An 18298-nucleotide genomic window follows, 5' to 3' on the forward strand; every position below is an offset into this window, starting at 1 on the left:
GAGAGGACAAAGTATATATAGTGTCCGTACTGTCTTTAGTTTTCACTTATCCTTTGGGAGTCTTGGAACACATCCTCTATGGATAAAGTAAGATTAACATAAAAGAACCATTTGCATAACTATATCATTTTCCCCTAGAGTATTGTGGCCTAAATTAATACTTGGAATAATGAGGAAGCAAGAAGAAATAAATGAATCAATTTTCTCAGGAGGATTAATCGGTGCAAAGGTAAAATTACAGCCATTTACAAATACAGTCCTGGTGTATAGGTTGTTATTTTGGCAGGCAAATTAAATATACTGTGAGCCTGTTATGAATAACTAGTTTGTTGATTAGCTAGAACTGGGCATTTGTAATAGAAGAGCCATGAAGAAATTGCAACATTGCCTATGACTGCCTTTGCTTGTTTTGCTGCCTGTATAATCATATCAGAGTATTTTCTGATAAACATGGTGCATTTCTGTCTGTTCACACGCATCCTGTCTTTACAGAATGATAAAAATGGATAGAATTTTAGGATAATAATGGATATCCTTTGAAAAGTCTGAAAGGACATTGACATCTTGATGGGGAGGGTGAGTTACTTTCTGTGATAAGCATTCTTCTTTGGGATTTAGGGACCTAGGATCTGGGGACTCGGGATGTATGTCTTGCTAGATGATCAACCCCTTACCTCCAGCAAGGCTCTTGCCCCTCTGAACCTTTCATTTCTTCCCTATAAAATCATTGTACTTACTTTTTCCTGTTCAACAAACTTCTTTTTTTTCCATATATTTTTATTGTAATTAATAGAAGGGTTATATGATATTTGCCAGATAGATGGTGCATTAATTCCCATACATTGATACCCTTTCACATGTCTTGGTCCCCATTTCCCTCATCTTGTTTTCCCCCATTCCCTATCCAATTTCAAATAACCAAATACAAATATATCCAATATATCAGGTAATGAAGTGAAATACTGTAACAATATGAGATAACCAAGGGATAGCAAAAGAGATGAGAGATAACATAGTACCTTAAGAACAACAATCATTCATTATATGGCTTATGCTTCTATATCCTAGAGATCCTTTCATTTAGCGTCCTACTATATGGCCCTTTGAATCAAGGTTTTGCTCTATTGCAAATTTCTGCTAGGAGAGCCCAAGGTTCCTACTGATTATGACAAATGAGGGAAACCACTGGGCCTAAGTTCTTTTGAGTCTGGCTTACTTCACTTAATATGATTTTTTCTAAGACTTTCCATTTCCTAACAAATGGGGCAATGTCATTCTTTCTGACAGCAGCATAGAATTCCATTGTGTACAAATACAACATCTCTGGTCATAAAAGAAATGCAAATCAAAACAACTCTAAGATTCCACCTCACCCCAGTTAGAATGGCCAGGATCAAGAAAACTAATAACAACAGATGCTGGAGGGGATGTCGCCAGGAGGGATCACTACTACACTGTTGGTGGGAGTGCAAACTCATTCAACCACTAAGGAAAGCAGTATGGCAGTTCCTCAAAAGACTAAACATAGAGCTCCCCTATGACCCAGCAATTCCAGTACTTGGCATTTACCCAATCATCCAGGAACAAAGACATACTAAATCCACCAGCACAACAATGTTCATCGCAGCACTGTTTACCATAGCAAAGATATGGAATCAACCTAGATGTCCCTCAGTTAATGAGTGGATCAACAAACTTCTTTCCAGCTCTAGGAGTCCATGCTTTCCTGTACAAGCTAAATATTAAGTGGTCTTACATTTTAAAATATACTTTAGAATAAAATACTTAAAACAAATGCACACAAACTTTCCCATCTTCAATGTAGAGTCTGCTGTAAATCTTGACCACAGGGTAGAACTGAAGACCCCTTGATTCATGGTCTATTGATACCTTCCTCCACCACTAGGGGAGTTTCTAGCTATGTGAAGTCTTCATTTTAAAAAAATGAATGAAAGACTGTGAAAAAATTAAAAAGATGGCAACTTTACGGTAATCTCTGGGCTGAAAAGAAAAAAAAATATGACTTAAGAAGCATACGATGGGTTTGTTGTTAGTTATTACACTGACTATAAGGCAATACAGATCGACATGTTTATCCAAGTGTCAGACTTCTTTCAACCCAAAACTGCCATGGTGGGGGGCGGGACTAGACATTTGATGTTGTTGCCAGCGACTATCTATCTACATGAAAGCCATGTTATTTATTCCATTGGCACTCATTCAGCATTGACTATCTATGCTTTAACCAGAAATTCTCAATCTAATATGCAATGCAACTTGAAATTCTATAATCTAAATGATTGGACTCTCAAGGCAAAGTCTGTCAGCAATGAGCGAAGAGTCAAGCGGGAGGAAATGCTTAAAAATAGACATAATAGAGAGAAATGGGGACATGAGAAGGGGTATCAATGCATGAGAAGTAACCCACTTACTACCTGATGAATGTAACTGTAACCCCTCTGTACATTATCCTGACATTAAAATAAATAAATAAATAGCATGCAAAAAAATAGGTGTAATAAAGACAAGATAATCAGTTTCAGAGCCTGGACTTGGATAATAGATAAAGAAAAGGTAGAAAGAAAATTGTATAATTAATATTCATGGTAAATTAATTTTCTATATCATTAAATACATACTATTTGCACTAGCGTATGTTAAAGAAGTAGTACATAATATTCTCTCTAAAGGATCTCTTAAGATGGGGCATTAAGAGATGAGCTACAAACCTAGTTTTTAATGTCTCTTTAGAAGAACTGAAGCCCATCTGATGGTGGATAAATGCAGGGTCCCAACAGGAAACAGATGGCATACATAAATTAGGGTACTTTTATAATGTAATCATTAATGAAGAACGTACTATAAATGAGACCAGAAGATAGATTGCAGGGCTAACAATGCCAAGTTGTCTAGAGCCTGTGGCACAAAGGACATGAGGAACAGTTCACTGGAATCAGGAATGAGACAATAAAATACAGTGGGCAGCCTGATGACCTCAAGGCACCCAGCAATGTTGGGGTTACCTAACTAAATTTTCAGACCTCACTCTTTGCCCCTCCAACCTCCTCCTGAAGCTCCACATCTCCTGAACATTGGAAGTTAGAAGACATAGGTATGAGAATGGTAGAGAAAGGCAGAGCATGATAGTGAGGGACAAAGGGTGATATCAAGAGCCCGACTATAGTAAGTTGAATGTTGCTTGTCCATCTCCTAACCCAGGTACTTGTGAATGTGAAATTCAGACTTTATTAAAAATCAGTGAGTATACATGACATCACGCTAGATCGGTGAGTTCTGACTCAATGACTGGTGTCTTCAGAAGGAAAGGAGAGGAAAATTTGGACAGAAACCCAGAGCATATGCACAAGGAATAATGAGGCTATGTCGTAGTGTGGGCAGAGATGGAATGGTGCTGCCATAAGCCAATGTATAGCAAGGATCATCAGCAACCATGAGAACCTTGGAAAAGAAGGAAGAATTTCTATGGTGTTTAAGAGGGATGTGGAGTGGACTAGGTGACCCCTAGACTTTCGATTTCTAGCCCTCCAAACTGTGTGAGAATATACTTTTGTTGTTTCCAGCACATGAAAACTCTAGAAAACTACCGTGGTCATGGTGTCCCAATACAGATACAAAAATACAGGTTAATTCTCCTTCATCTGATTGTCTCACTCTTTGGTTTGAGCAATCAATGCTCCAAAAGCAAATTAAATCTGGCATAACCATGGGGATGGAGGTGTGTTGACGTGAGGGAGGAGTGTACCTACTAAGACTAACAAATGGTGTTTAAACAGCCTTCCTGCCTGGCTCCTCTGTGGCACACTGACTCTCCACATTTCCCCAGTTCACCTGGAACTCATTCCTAGAGCTTGTTCTTCAAAAACCCAGCAGCTAACTAGGAATGAGTTGTCAACCTTGGAGACTTTGTCACCATCTACATCAAGCAGTACTGTTTTTCATGACAACAGTCTGTACCTCCCTCAAATCCACTGTCCAAAGTGCCTATGCTGCTTTCAAAGTCACAAAAGAAAGCAGCTGGGTGTGGTGACATACACCTGCAATCCCAGGAAGAGCCATCTAACAAACAAGTCATCCATATCTTTGCTTCCCTGAAGTATCTTGTTTAATTTTGCCTTTATGCTAAAAAGGAGCTTTTGCTTTAATAACAGGACCCAGGGTTTCCTTCTTACACAAGACAACTAATAGACTAGGGAATACAGAAACAACATCTGGTTTGTCAGACACCAAGCAACAGATAAAATAAGACAGTGATTCAGGGGACAGGGTAAGCAGATGAGATAAACCCTGCAGTTGCTCCAGCATATTTCCTGGAGTGAATTTCCAGACTCTGGCAGAGAGGCGGGAGGGGGGGGGGTGTGAGACAGAGCTCAGAGGGAGGGATCATTGAGCAGAGAAGATGGAGCTGGAAACTCAGGCAGTACACCCAGTGTTTACCCAGAGCCACAGGGGCAGAAGAAGGGAGCACTGTGCTTCTCGCAGGGTCTTTCCCAAGTAACATCCCCAGTATCACTGGCATGTGTGTGATAACCACTTAAGCTTAGAGAAGTGTGCTGTATATTATATATGACATATACTATGTACCATATATATTTATGTATATATGCAACACATATAATCCACACATATATTATTCGGTAGAGTGGTACACAATTGTAACATACATTTTTAAGTGAAGACTATAAAATAGGGAGGAATAGATTTGACAAAAGTAATATCTGTACATTGGAAATTAGAAAAGATTGCTGAGAGAACTTGCAGGTATACATAAGTGGGAAGATGAACCGTACTCAGGGAACAGGAAGTTAACGTTGAGACATACTATTTCTCCTGAAAAAAATATCCACAAATTCAGTGCAATTCTGATCAAAGTTACAGTTTGGAAAATAAAAGAGAAATTGATTCTATACTGATTCTATATTGAAAACCAAAGACTATTACTTTAAAACATAAAAACCCGGGCACCTATAGCTCATGCCTATAGTCCTAACTATTAAAGAGGTTGAGATCTGAAGATCATGGTTCAAAGTCAGCCCAGAGGAAAAAATCTTCATGAGACTCTTATCTCTAATTAATCACACAAAAACCAGAATTAGAGCTATAGCTCAGCAGAGTATATCACTAGCTTTGTGCAAAAAGAGTTCAAGGACATCACCCAGGTCCTGAGTTCACACCCCATGACCAACAAAAAATAAAATATAAAACATCACAAAGAACAAAGTTGGGAGACCAAGCTACAACTGCTAGACATCAAGACTTCTAGTCAAGCCAGTGTAGTAGTGTGGTAAGGAAAAACATATAGAGAATGGAATGGAGCAGTCTAGATGCAGGTGTGTGTGTGTGTGTGTGTGATTAGTGTTGTACCAAGGCAATTTAATAAAGCCTTGCCCACGTCCTATGTGGGAGAAACCAGATGCATAATAAAAACGTAAACTTTGGTATCCACTTCGTTGCACTCAGAGAAATTATTGCAGGGACCTAAATGAAAAGTTACAACTCTGAAGTGCCTGAAAGCAAGCATAGGTCAGTCTTTTTTTTATTTAACCAGAATCTTTTCCTTTTCTTTTAAAATTTAGTTTAATTTTTTTTATTGTTGGGATAATGTATAGAGGGGTTACAGTTATATTGGTCAGGTAGTAAGTGCATTACTTCTCACACATTGATACCCCCTCTCATGTTTTAGTCCCCACTTCCCTTCCCCCACCCCCCTCCCAACCATCTTATTTTCTCCCTTTCCCTTTCCTACTTCAAATAAACAAATAAGCATATATACAATATACCAGCTAACAAAGTCAGATACAGTAACAATATGAGATTAACCATAAGGGCAAAAAAGAGAAGAGAAATAACATGGTACATAAAGAACAACAGTCACACAAGATAAAGTTCTTGTTTCCATATTCTAGAATTCCTTTCATTTAGACTCTTCCTATATGACCTTATGTACATAGGTTTTGCACTATTGTAATCCTCTGCTAGGAGAGGCCTAGATGTGTGCTAATTATTACAAATGAAGGAAACCACTGAGCCTATGTTCCTTTGAGTCTGGCTTAGTTCATTTAATATGATTTTTTCCAAGTCTTTCCATTTCCTTACAAATGGAGCAAAGTCATTCTTTCTGATGGCAGCATAGAATTCCATTGTGTATACACTCAGGGACATCTGGGTTGGTCTCATATCTTCTCTATGGTATATAAAAGCATAGGCCAGTCTTATTGCTGCTTTGTTTAGACAAAGCTTTCTTTAGAAAGGATACAGAAACTCTAAATATAAAGATAAAACCCAACAAGTTGGACTCTATTCGAATCTAAGAGAAAACTGACAAGTTGGATTTATCAGAATCAAAACTTTGCTAATAGATAATAGAGCACTAAGTAATGAATTACTGTATCAGAAGCATGTATTACAAAACCCTGCAAAGCAGTGATGGAAGGGTTACAAAACATCCCATTTAAAAGATGGGGCAGCGGGGGGGGGGGCAGGGGGGGGAGCTGTGCCTCAGGTTGTAGAGCACCTGCTTAGCAAGCATGAGACCCTGCCTGAGTTTTATCCTGGCTACTGCCAGTAACTAAGTAATTAAGTAAGTAAATAAATAAATAAATTTTGGGAGGAGAGTTGAGCACATAATTTACCAACATGTTCAAATCAAATGACCTATATAATATATGAATGTGGTCATCATGTCTGATCATCAAGATATTGTTGCATAATCAAATGATTGTCAGCTAGAATAAGTTGACCAACAAGGACTAGTGACATCAACTCTCAATGCGAATATGATGCTATTACTGCTGATTGGTATAAACATTAGAAAATAGTTTGGTAGATTGTTATAAAAATACACCTACTCTAATATGTTAAGTAGTTTAACTTTTCTGAAGCACCATCCTTGATATTATTGAAAGTCTCTTTTCCAAAATAAAAAATTTTAAAACAAAAAAAATACACCTACTCTGATGTACTAAATCTATTAAGCATTTAACCAAATATTTTCATGCACATGCATACATGTGGCTATATAAATCCATTTCCATAGAAAGCCCTCCTCCTCCTACAAGAAAGCATTCTAGATTTATTGATAATAATTCCCATATAGACATAATGCAATCTTCATCAACAGGAGGATGGATGGACACATTGTAGTACATCCATGCAATAGAGCACGACTCAGAAATAAAAGGAATGACTTATTGATATCTGTAGTCAATAAACAAAAGAAGCCAGATATGCTAGGGATGGTGTCATTTCATTAAAAAGAAATTCAAAGAGAGAAAAATTTGTTTTAGTGATGGAGACCAAAGCAGTGACTACCTAGGGATGGAAGGAGAGAGGGAGATAGGGATTGGCTGTGAGGGACAGAGGGAATTGGTAGTATGAGGAGTGTGTTCTGTATTCCCATGGAAAGGTGGTCACAAGCACGTGTATGCTCATCAAAACCCAGTGCATTTACGGTCTGTGAAATGTAAATTTTATGCCCTCTGCTTCCCCCACAAAAGAAGTCCTCAGGAAACTTTTAAGAAGTTATGAACATTCTTTTATTATGCATGATAAACTTTAAAATCTTTCAGAATATAAAGTAAGTGGTGCATCTGTAGAACTTGGAAACGTCCATCCCGTATTGAACTCATCAGAGTGGTAGTTACTGCTGTAGGGAAGGCCTGGAGATGTCCAGGAATGTAAGCTTATTCGGAAGAAAGAAGCAGAACATCGGTTCTGACAGGAAGGCCATTTACAACTGCACAAGGCTTTGCAAATCCTTGTACCTATTTCCTGGCATAGCTGACTTTAAAGACTGGATTTTAGATCCCAAAGATAGTTGACAGTTGCTCTTAGTCTAGTTTAAAGCTCTGTATAGGTAATAGGAACAAACTGAACAGACTTCTTATTTTTTCTTCAGCAGTTGTCCAAAATGGTTTTAATTCAATGTATCATTGCATATATGATGAGTATAAAGGATCTTAATCAATGTTACTGCTTTTGTAATTTCTTCCCCGTCTCTTCAAACCCCACAAACATAATTCTTTTTGGATATATGTAGTTGACCATTGGGAAGTTTTTTGCTAAAAGAAAACGTATATAAGCTGTGCTCCTCTAATCTGTTTTGCATAGATTAATAAACTGTTTATCACGTCAGGAAAAAAATTCTAGGGTAAAGCAACTTGACTAAAAGCTCATTTGGCCTCTCTGATTTATATCAGGGGCCCAGTGTATGTGTTTCTTTAATTATATATGTACTTAAAACATATTTTGCACATACTCAGAATCTATGTTGAGTTGAAGTTTACTTGTCCATAACAAGAAATTTTCAAGAAAATAAAATTGATATTTCCAAGACATATTATAACACAGCAACCTGGACATTAGTGGATAAAAATGACCACTGTTTTTATTTTTCATTTTAATTATTCTAATGCTTGCATGCAAGACGGTTTTACTATCACCTAGTAGATCATATCTACTGTGTGTGTGTGACAGAGAGAGAGAGAGAGAGAGAGAGAGAGAGAGAGAGAGAGAGAGAGAGAGAGAGAGAGAGAGAGAGAGGGGGAGAGAGAGAAAAAGAAGAATATGCACATGCTTGAACCCAATGCCTGGGAGCTGTCCCTTCGCTTTTTCATTCAAGAGGGGTGAGCCATGGTTCCACTTCTGGCTTTGGGGTAGTAATTTAGAGATATGAGTCTCACAGACTTTCCTTCCTGGGATGCCTTTGAACCTTGATCATCAGATCTCAGGCTCCTGAGTAGTGAGAATCACAGATGTGAGCCAGTAGTGCTGATAAACATCTGACGACTTTCTGGCTTGGGAAGATGAGAGAAGGAAGAACATTGGCATGTCACTCTGTTTTTAGTAGAATTTAAATGTAGGAACCAAATGTGTATAATGTGAAAACGCATATATTCTTCTCTAATAAAACATACACAGACCTCTAAAAAGAGATAGTTATATAGTTAAATGGCTTCATAAGAGCTATTGTTTAGTTGGCCAGAAAGTCAAGATTATGGCTTCTCATCAATGAGCATTGACTGATCTCATTAGCTAATTCTCCATTTCTATAACTTGTAATTAGAATAATTACATTATGTACCATCCACAGATTAAACATTTTAAGCTCTTCTTTTAGCCAATTCTATAAATTTCATTCCACGAAAACAGTGATAAATGATAAATTTACCACTTTTCATTGATTCCATGGTTTCTGAGTGCCTTACTGGATGGCAGACCCTATTCCCAGCACTGAGCTTCAATGGAAAACAAGATGAACAAAGATTTTGAGCAAGGAACAGGATTTGTGTACATATAACATCATCAGTAGTGTGCATGTGATATTTTCGGCATACATATAACAACACAGACAGTGATAAACAAGAAGGGAAAAGCATTTAGGTAAGGGGAAGGATAGTACTTACTGGTGCCCATGATCTCCCAGCCCCCTGGCCAACCAGAGCTCTTACCCTCAACTCAGGGACTCATATCCCCCCAGAGCTGGTCACTTGCTCAGTGACCGACCTTCCATTCACTATCATGTGGGGGCAGAGAAATTCCTCTATGAGTTAGGGTATCTACATTCATATAGATTCATGCATGATTATAGTACATATTTTCAATTCATTCACCATCCTGAGGTTCACTGGACTGTCTTTGTTGCTGGCAGCAGTGGACACACAGTAGAAACATGAACTATTTCATAGGTAAAGGCATACATTTGGTTCATACTCAGCTCTGTGTCCCTGTGCTTGACTCTTTCCAGCTCAAGAGTAGGAAGAGTATCCATCTCCTAAGGTTGTTGTATTAAAGTCTGTACAGCGCATTGGGGGATCAGGGTGGTAGTACTGTTATTTGAACTCCAGGGCCTTGCATTTACTAGGCAGGAATGCAGTTGCTCTATCACTTGAGCCGTACTACCAACTTTCTGTAGAACATTTTTTTTGCAATGTACATGCAAAGAACAGTGACTGGAAATGTATTAGGTAAAATAATAAAAAAAAACTGCCTTGAGTATTTATATAACAAGTTAAAAATGAGAATGGAAGCCGGGCACTGTGGCTCACATCTGTAATCCTAGCTACTCAGGAAGCTAAGATCTGAGGATCGTGGTTCAAAACCAGCCCAGGCACTAAAGTCTGTGAGACTTTTATCTCCAGTTAATCACTAGAAAATGGGAAGTGGTGCTGTGGCTCAAGGGGTAGGGTGATAGCCTTGAACTGAAGAGCTCAGGGACAGTGCCCAGGCCCAGAGTTTAAGCCCCATGATCCATCAAAAAATAAATAAATAAAAAGGAAAAGGAAAAAAGAAAAAAAAGAAAAGTGAGGATGGATTGGAGATGAGAGCTAATCGGCATGATTGTGGATTTTGTGTCGTTTTCCCTGACATTTGAAAAGATGGTAAAACACTCTATACTCATATTGAAAATTGGGTTCTGTATTTGGAAAGGGTTCATTTGTTATGTATTCTTTACTGTCATTTTTCCTTCATTGACAAACTCTCTGAGGAAAAGAATATTTGGGGTTTTTTTGCATTTTTTATTGTAATTAATAAAAGGGTTACATGATATTTGCCAGATAGAAGGTGCATTAATTCACATACATTGATACCCTTTCACAAGTCTTGGTACCCATTTCCCCCCCCCCCCCACACTCCCCACCCAGTTTTTTTTTTTTGTACTTGTTGTTTGTTTGTTTCGTTTTTGAGACAGGGCCTGGCTTTGTAGCCCAGCTGGCCTAGAATTCATCCTCTTGCCTCGATCTTCTAATTGTTGAAATTACAGGTGTATACCACTGTGTGTGGATTTGTGAAGTTTTTGTTGTTGCTGGCGTTGTTGCTGTTTTTCTGGTATGGAGGATTGAACTCAGGGCCTTGTACTTCCTAGGTAGATACTCTACTATTTGAGCTCCAGCCCATTTTTGCACTGGGTAGACTCAAGACAGGATCTTCCCTAAGTCAGCCTGGGTTACAGTCCTCTTACTTACACTTCCTTGTATTCCTGAGGATGGCAAGTGCACAGCACTACATCTGACCACTAGCCCTTCCTGTAGCTGTTATAATCAGTGAGTAACATTGTGCCCAACCATTGATTGAGATGGAGGGGGTCTCAAAAATTTCTTTTTGTCCATACTAGCTTCAAACCAGGATCTCTACTCCCCAAGTAGCTAGCATTATAAGCTTGACTTGGTCAAGCTGACTTGGTCTTTGTTTTTTAATTTTGTTTTTGGTTATTCACAGATGTACCTCAAATGTCTAGAATAGTATTTGACATATAAGAGATATACAGTGCATTGGATAAATAAACAAAAAAGAAAGAAGTGAAAAAATACAACCTATAAAGAAGTCAGAGGGACTAGGTTACTTCTTGCTTGGTAGTTAACCCTCAATAGGACTCTAATACTTGTCTGCCTTATGAATTTATAAAATGTATCCAAATGTACACTGAATGATAATATGTATTAAAGTATTCTGTTAAACTGTGAGCCTTTAAAAAGTTCACAGATTGGCACTGCAGACATAAATAAATAATGGAAATCAGAAAAATTTGCAAAGAAAAGAGAGAGAGAGAGAGAGAGAGAGAGAGAGAGAGAGAGAGAGAGAGAGAGAGAGAGAGAGAGAGGAGAGAGAGAGAGAGAGAGAGGAGGGTCTTAAAGGACCTCTTACCCTTAGTAGATACTTGAGTTGACTCCTATTATTACTCTTACACGAGTCTTTGGAAAATTGAAATATTTGTCTAATTCCTAAGCAATGCAAACCTGTGTGAGAGGGCCCAGAGAGTTCTTAGAAAAACAGGTGTTCCTAGGTACAAAAGCAGAGGAACAGAGGAAAGAGGGCAGCTGCTTCTGGGGAAGCCTAAGGAGGGTTTGTAAAGTTTGATTCTTTTTTAGTGGATTCACAGCCATTTACATTTCCAGTTCTGTAATTTTGCTCAGAGTTATTTATGTTATTTAATTTGTAGATATACACAAGATTGTGTGACATGTGCCTAGTGAGAATTTGTTTTTCTGACAACGATGACTTATCTTCATGTGGAATAACATTACAAATGCATTAAATCCGCATACACAAGAGAAATTGCAGCCATAAATTTCATTTTCCAAAAAAGTACCGTTCTTTTATTTTCTTAACTTCTTTTAGATTTTCATCTTTATGATATTAAAAACAGACTGTGTACAGTTTTTAAAGCAACTATGACAAATCATTTGTGATCATGATAATGCAGTTCTTCAGAATGAAATTTTTATTTTAAAAAAGTTGAAAAGCATTCCATTTTGTGCATTTAAAGTAACTGGAAAACATGGAGATGAGGATTTGATAGCGCCTTTATAATTAAATTCTCTAGTTTGTTTGCTAGACTCATCTTCTGTTGAACTATGAAATGAATAAGGTGGTATGATATTACAGTCATATAGTAGAATGATAGCAGCCAACTGTTAATGGGTACTTTCTGAATCCACTTAGACATTCCACTTAGGCCCTTATGTAAGTCATTGGAGCCTTACAAGAACATTGAGTAGGTGATTTTATTATTCAGTCACAGACTGATGAAATGAAGGGCAGGCATCTGAAGTGTTCCATCTTTCAGGACTGGTAAGTGGCAGAGCAAAACATGGACCCCAAATTCCTGCAACTGCATTTCCCAGAATGACTTTATATTGTTGTGGTACCCTACCTTGCAAATTGTGGTTTGCTCACGGTTTTGACTGAGGCAATTATCTTGACTCTGGCTGCAAGATTTGGTACATTTTCCCCTATAAAACTAAAGATTTCTTTCTAATCATTACACTAAAGAGCTATGAGAATTCTCTGACTACTGCAGACAGATTTCAAATGCCCAGTGTCTGCATCTTTTAACCTTTGTTCTTGCGTATTTTTGAGTGTTAAGTTTGGATTGCATTTCTGATCCATTCAGTCAGACTCAATAAAATTAGAAGTTTTTTGTTGTTTGTTTCATTTTTTTGCCAGTCCTGGGCTTGACCTCAGATCCTGAACACTGTCCTTGGACTTTCTCAAGGCAAGAGCTCTATCACTTGAGCCTCAGCATCAATTCCAGCTTTTTTCTATATATGTGGTACTGAGGAATCGAACCTGGGTCTTCGTGCATGCTAGGCAAGCACTCTACCACTAGGCCAAACTCCCAGCCCTGTTTCATTTGTTTTTAAGATAAAATCTAATAGTCAGGCATTGGTAGTTCATGCCTGTAATCTTAGCTACTGGAGGCTAAGATCTGACGTTCAGAGTTCAAAGTCAATCTGGGCAGGAAAGTGCAGAAGGCTTTTATAAACTCTGGTTGACCACCATAAAACTGAACGTAGAGCTGGAAGTGACTTAGGTGATAGAATGCTAGCCTTGAGCAAAAATTTCAGGGACAGTGTCTAAGCCCTGAGGTAAGTTCTCATGCTAACCTGTGCCTCCTTAGCAGCTGGGAATAATGACCAGAACCACTTCTCGAAGAATTGCCATTTTCTGCATCCACTGAATAAGATAGTAGATGAATTTTCTTTTCAGCCAGTTACTGTGTTTGTATTTACAACCATTGGGAGATTTCTTTCTTTAGTAAGTTATATACCAGAGACTAAAGCAATTGTTAACCTTAGGACAGTTCTGATTTAAAGCCCTTGGTATAGAGGCTCATACTTATCCCCTGCTCTATGACCACTTGACTGTAACTTCATTTAGTACTCACCAAATCTGAGGGCTTGATCCTATTCTGCGGTAGACAGTAAAAGTCTCAGAAAGGCCAAGTAATTGGCCCAGTGTTTCGAAGGTCGTAAAAGTCAGCATTTGGATTTGAACAATGCTTTTGCTCAGGGTCTGAGAAAGGGTGTAATGGAAAACTGGCTTTGCTACTTATTAATATAATATCTAGATGCGATTACTGGGTCCACTTGATCTATCTGTAAAAATGAAAATAAGTTCAATGACAACATCAACTTAAATAAGGATTATAGCTTATTTTATTTCTATATTATTAGTATTACTAGTATTATTACTTTAGTGAGGCTTATAATTGCAGGCAAATGTTGTACTGGTTGAGGCGTGCATCCGACCAATTTGCTGGTTAGTTATTTTTCAGACAGGAGCTTGTGCTTTGTATATGTGTACTGATGCTGGGGCTTGAATTCTGGGTCTGGGCATTGTCCTTTAGTCTTTTTGCTCAAGGCTAGTGCTCTACCACTTGGCCCACAGCTCTCTGCCATTTTGGTTGTTAATTGGAGATAACAGTCTCAGATTTTTCTGCCCGGGCTGGCTTTGAACTGTGATCCTTAGCTTCCTGAGTAGCTAGGATTATAGGTGTGAGTTAATATCAAAGGCCAAGAGTCAGGTGCTTTTGACTGGGAGGGAATATTTTGTCCCTGCTTTGCAGAAAACAGAGGTCACTCAGCTGGTAACTAGGACAGTATAATTTCAAACCAAGGTGCAGGCTCCAGAGTCCAAGTGCATTGTTCTCTTGTCTACAAAGGTGGCATTGTTCTTTGCAGAACAAAGGAGAGTATATCTAGTACAAGAGAAGTGGCTCAGGCATGAAGCCCTGAGTTCCAATCCCACTGCCAAACAACAAACCCTGAGATGGTAGTTCCTAAGCATGTCTTCCTCCTTAGGGATGGTCTGACCCGCATATGCTGAGCAGTGGCTCAGCATGGATGACCTCTCACTCCTTTACCCGTTAAACCTTTCTCTCCCATCTTTCTAATGCCCTGGGTTCTGGATCAAGCAATTGCAATTTCTCTATTCTGAAGGAAATAAAAAAATGGTTGAGGACATCCTGATTTGCATTCTTTTGTGGGTAGATTATTTGCTTATCAGAGTCCCAGGGTGATGAGATGCTGAGTAAAGAAGGTGATGGCCATTGTGGTGAGTTAAGTGGGAGCATAAGATTGCTTAGAGATTTTTCTTGTAAACTTGGTTCATTGCTAATAGAGAGCTTAACTATAATTCTCTTAAATTGATTAACCATCATTCCCATTGTTATACCAAGTGGAATAATGAGAATAATCATTTCATCTCAGTTCACTTTATCATAGGAATCTCAGAGATGGGGGTAAGTTCCACTTTCATAGGCCCAATTAAGTGACAGAGAGAGAATCATAGAAAGAACATTTAAGAGTTCCAAAGTTTTTACATTACAGTATCTGGTATACAGTATCTAGTTGCAGTACCTGGCAAGTCTAGAGGAAACTGAAGGAGGGAACCACTTCCTACCTGACCTGGGGGTGCTGAGCCCCAGGGACCCCAAGAGAGAAGTCACTGTGGCCATGGGAATATTTCAAACATCCAGGGGAAAAAACGCAGAGAATTTTCAGTGGGTGAACCCACAAGGTCAAAACAACATAGCAACTGCCTCTAATGGCTCTTATTTCATCGTCCTTCCTAACACTAAAGAAAACACTGGAAAAGTCAGAATTAAAAACAAGAAAATGGCCTTTTAGCTTTTTATTCTTAAGTCTTTGTCAGGTTTTACCCTTAAGTGAAGCAGATAAAATATGTATCGTATACACTCCCCTACCATGTGTACATACATACGTACAAATTTGCTCACATTAGCTTTATTGTAGGTCATATGAGTACTCATTCTCCCAAGCCACAAATAAGAATGTTACACTAGTGATTCTACATACATAATTGAAAGCCTAGTACATTCCAGGCAGTAGGTTAATGACCTCCATGGATTAGAAAAGATGTATATAGCAGCCTTTTAATCCTACTATAATAGCTACCAAATCCTGTTGATACTAGAACAAGGACTCTGCCTTCCTCACCCCCACCTGAAGCCAAGATCTCTATTCTGCTCCATTCCTCAGTCTTCTTAGTCTTCTACATCTTTCTTTGGACACAGCTTGTTACCTCAATATATGTCACATCCCCAGACAGACAGTTCTATTGAGAGCTCCTCCTGGGTTGTGAGCCATGCTGAGGGGTGATAACCAGAGAGCCCTGGGCTTTAGCCCTTTGGCCCAACCCATCCCTGCATGCTCTTCCTAGATGTACACTGTCCAGTCACCTGAGGCAGGCACCTGCCCTTCCTGTCCTTAACCTTCGTACTCTCTATTACTTTCATCTGTACAGGGCACATATGACACCCAGACGTCTTTCAAGTCCATGGTTTTAATATTATTTTCTCCAAAGCAGAAAAGCTTGCCCCACCTGTTCTTCCCTCCCTTCCTCATTATCTAGACCATACTTCTTTTGGATGCTACTTTCCTCACCTAGGTCTCTAGCATTGTAGTGTGCTTGCACACGTAGTTGCATAATTGATTGGTAATTCTCAGAAAAACCAAACAGTAAGCCTTCATGAGGAGGTGAATGGTTCCTGATTGATCAAGATCTTACCCAGCTCTTCATGAGAGATGCTGAATGTTTTCTGACTGGATAAATGAAATAGGCTGCTATCGTTATCCCTATGTTGTGGGTGTCGTTGGGTGTGTCCTCTTGGAGATTCATGTGTTAGATGTGTGGTCCCAATGTGGTCTGGTGGGCAGAGGCTGCACTAGTGAAATGTGGTGAGGCCATGAAACATGATTGCACTTGCAAAGGGATGAATGCCTTGGAGTGAATTGGTTTCTTCAAGACAGGTTTATTTAAAAAGAGCAAATCTGACCCTGTGTGGTCTTTTGCTTTCTCTCTCCCTGTGAGCTTTCCAACATACACATACACATACCTGTGGCAAAGTGCCACCACCTGCTAGGTTTGTCACAGCCCTGACCAGGGAAAAACAGATGGGGTTACTATCCCTTGGATTTTCATCACCCAAAACTTGTGAACTTCTTTTCTTTATAAAATACCCAGCCTTGGGTTATGATGGGACCTAGTCTTGGATCCATCACAAAATGGACTAAAGACAATTGTGTCTTGGTATCTACTCTAGAACATCCCATGGGTACTCAATTCTCTTGTAAAATGATACATCATATTACATTTAACCTTTAAATCATCTCTAGAGTTCTAAATGATCTCTACATTAAACTTAGTAACTAGAAATGCAAATGTTATACAAATAATGGCTTCCTTCCTTTCTTTTTTATTATTCTAGTTGTTAGTTTTTGATGATCCTATCTTCTTTACCTTATGGATAGTGTATTCCAGTGTCCATCTTCAGAGAGATTTGGGGGAGGGTACAGAACTCCAGGGGAAAAGGGTGGAAAAGTACAGCAATGTGGCTCACTGGACACGAATGAAAAGTGAGCTATACAACACATGGGTGGAGTTGGGAGGGAGGGTTCCAGAGAGAAGGAGGGAACAGGAGACTGTACAAAAAGAAATATATTCATTACCTGACTCATGTCATTGTAATCCCTCTATACATCACCTCTATAATAAAGTTAAGTTATTTTTTAAAACTACTGCTTTCAGCCATTCTATCCCAGATCTAAATACTTTGCCTCACCCTGTATTCATTTTTCACCTTAGCCAGTTGTTTGAAATACTTTTGTTCATCTTTATATGAAGATCCAGACCTTAACTTCTTTGTGAGAGGAATTAATAATGAAACCGTCTTGTCTAAAATTTTTAAAAAATACTTTTTTGTATAGACAGACAGTGGGAACAGGAAGAAGAAAAGATGTGGTAGTAGATTGTTAAAACACCCTCAACCATGACTAGAAGGCCAAGGTCAAAGTGTCAGAAGGGTCAGATGCAAATTGGAATATGTGAAAAACAGCTCTGAGTTTTGCTCCCTGAGAATTTATTTGAAGTAACTTCCTCCAATATTTTCTCTAGGAGGGGAGAAAAAGAGAAAGATTCCCTCATTGTTTCAGTTGCAATGGGAAACCTTCAAATTTAACCAAATCAGCCTAGGCAATATGGGGGAATTTATTAGCTGTAGTACAAATGAAGTTTAGTTTGCTATTGAAGGCTCTTTTTATTTTGTCAGATGTGGGACTTGAACACTGGCCTAGGCACTGTCCCTGAGCTCTTCAGCTACCACCTTACTCCTTGAGCCACTTTGCCACTTCCAGTTTTTTGGCAGTTAATTGGAGATAAGAGTCTAGTGCCCAGGCTGGCTTTGAATCAGGATCTTCATATCTCAGCCTCCTGAGTAGCTAGGGTTACAGGCATAAGCCACCACACCTAGCTTGGCTCTTTGCATTTCAGACCATCTTTCCTCTCTGCTTTGCTTTGGGAAGCAAACAGATACTTTCTAATAATCTCTTCCTTGCAAAGTTCTTGAGAGGGTTCAGACTGAAGATCCAACTTCCGAAAGTCTCCAATTTTCAAGCACCAATGTGGTTCTACATCTGACCTTATGTGACAGGTCACACTGGAAACACAATATGTAAAAATTATTTGGAGGCTAGGTGAA

General features: G+C 38.8%; 1 long non-coding RNA gene across 2 annotated transcripts in view; it reads left to right on the top strand.

Moving 5' to 3' along the window:
- LOC150046000 (uncharacterized) overlaps positions 1-18298 on the top strand; it is a 368029-nt gene that overhangs the window by 313783 nt on the left and 35948 nt on the right. The window contains exon 3 of one of the 2 annotated variants that reach the window (XR_016532710.1): positions 139-229. The exons of the other annotated variant lie outside the window; for it this stretch is intronic. This is a non-coding gene — a long non-coding RNA (uncharacterized LOC150046000). The remainder of the gene's footprint in view (positions 1-138; positions 230-18298) is intronic. 2 annotated transcript variants of the gene reach the window in all.

This window comes from Megascapheus bottae, chromosome 26, assembly GCF_031878675.1.
Source record: "Megascapheus bottae isolate mThoBot1 chromosome 26, mThoBot2.hap1, whole genome shotgun sequence".
Taxonomy (NCBI): Eukaryota; Metazoa; Chordata; class Mammalia; order Rodentia; family Geomyidae; genus Megascapheus; species Megascapheus bottae.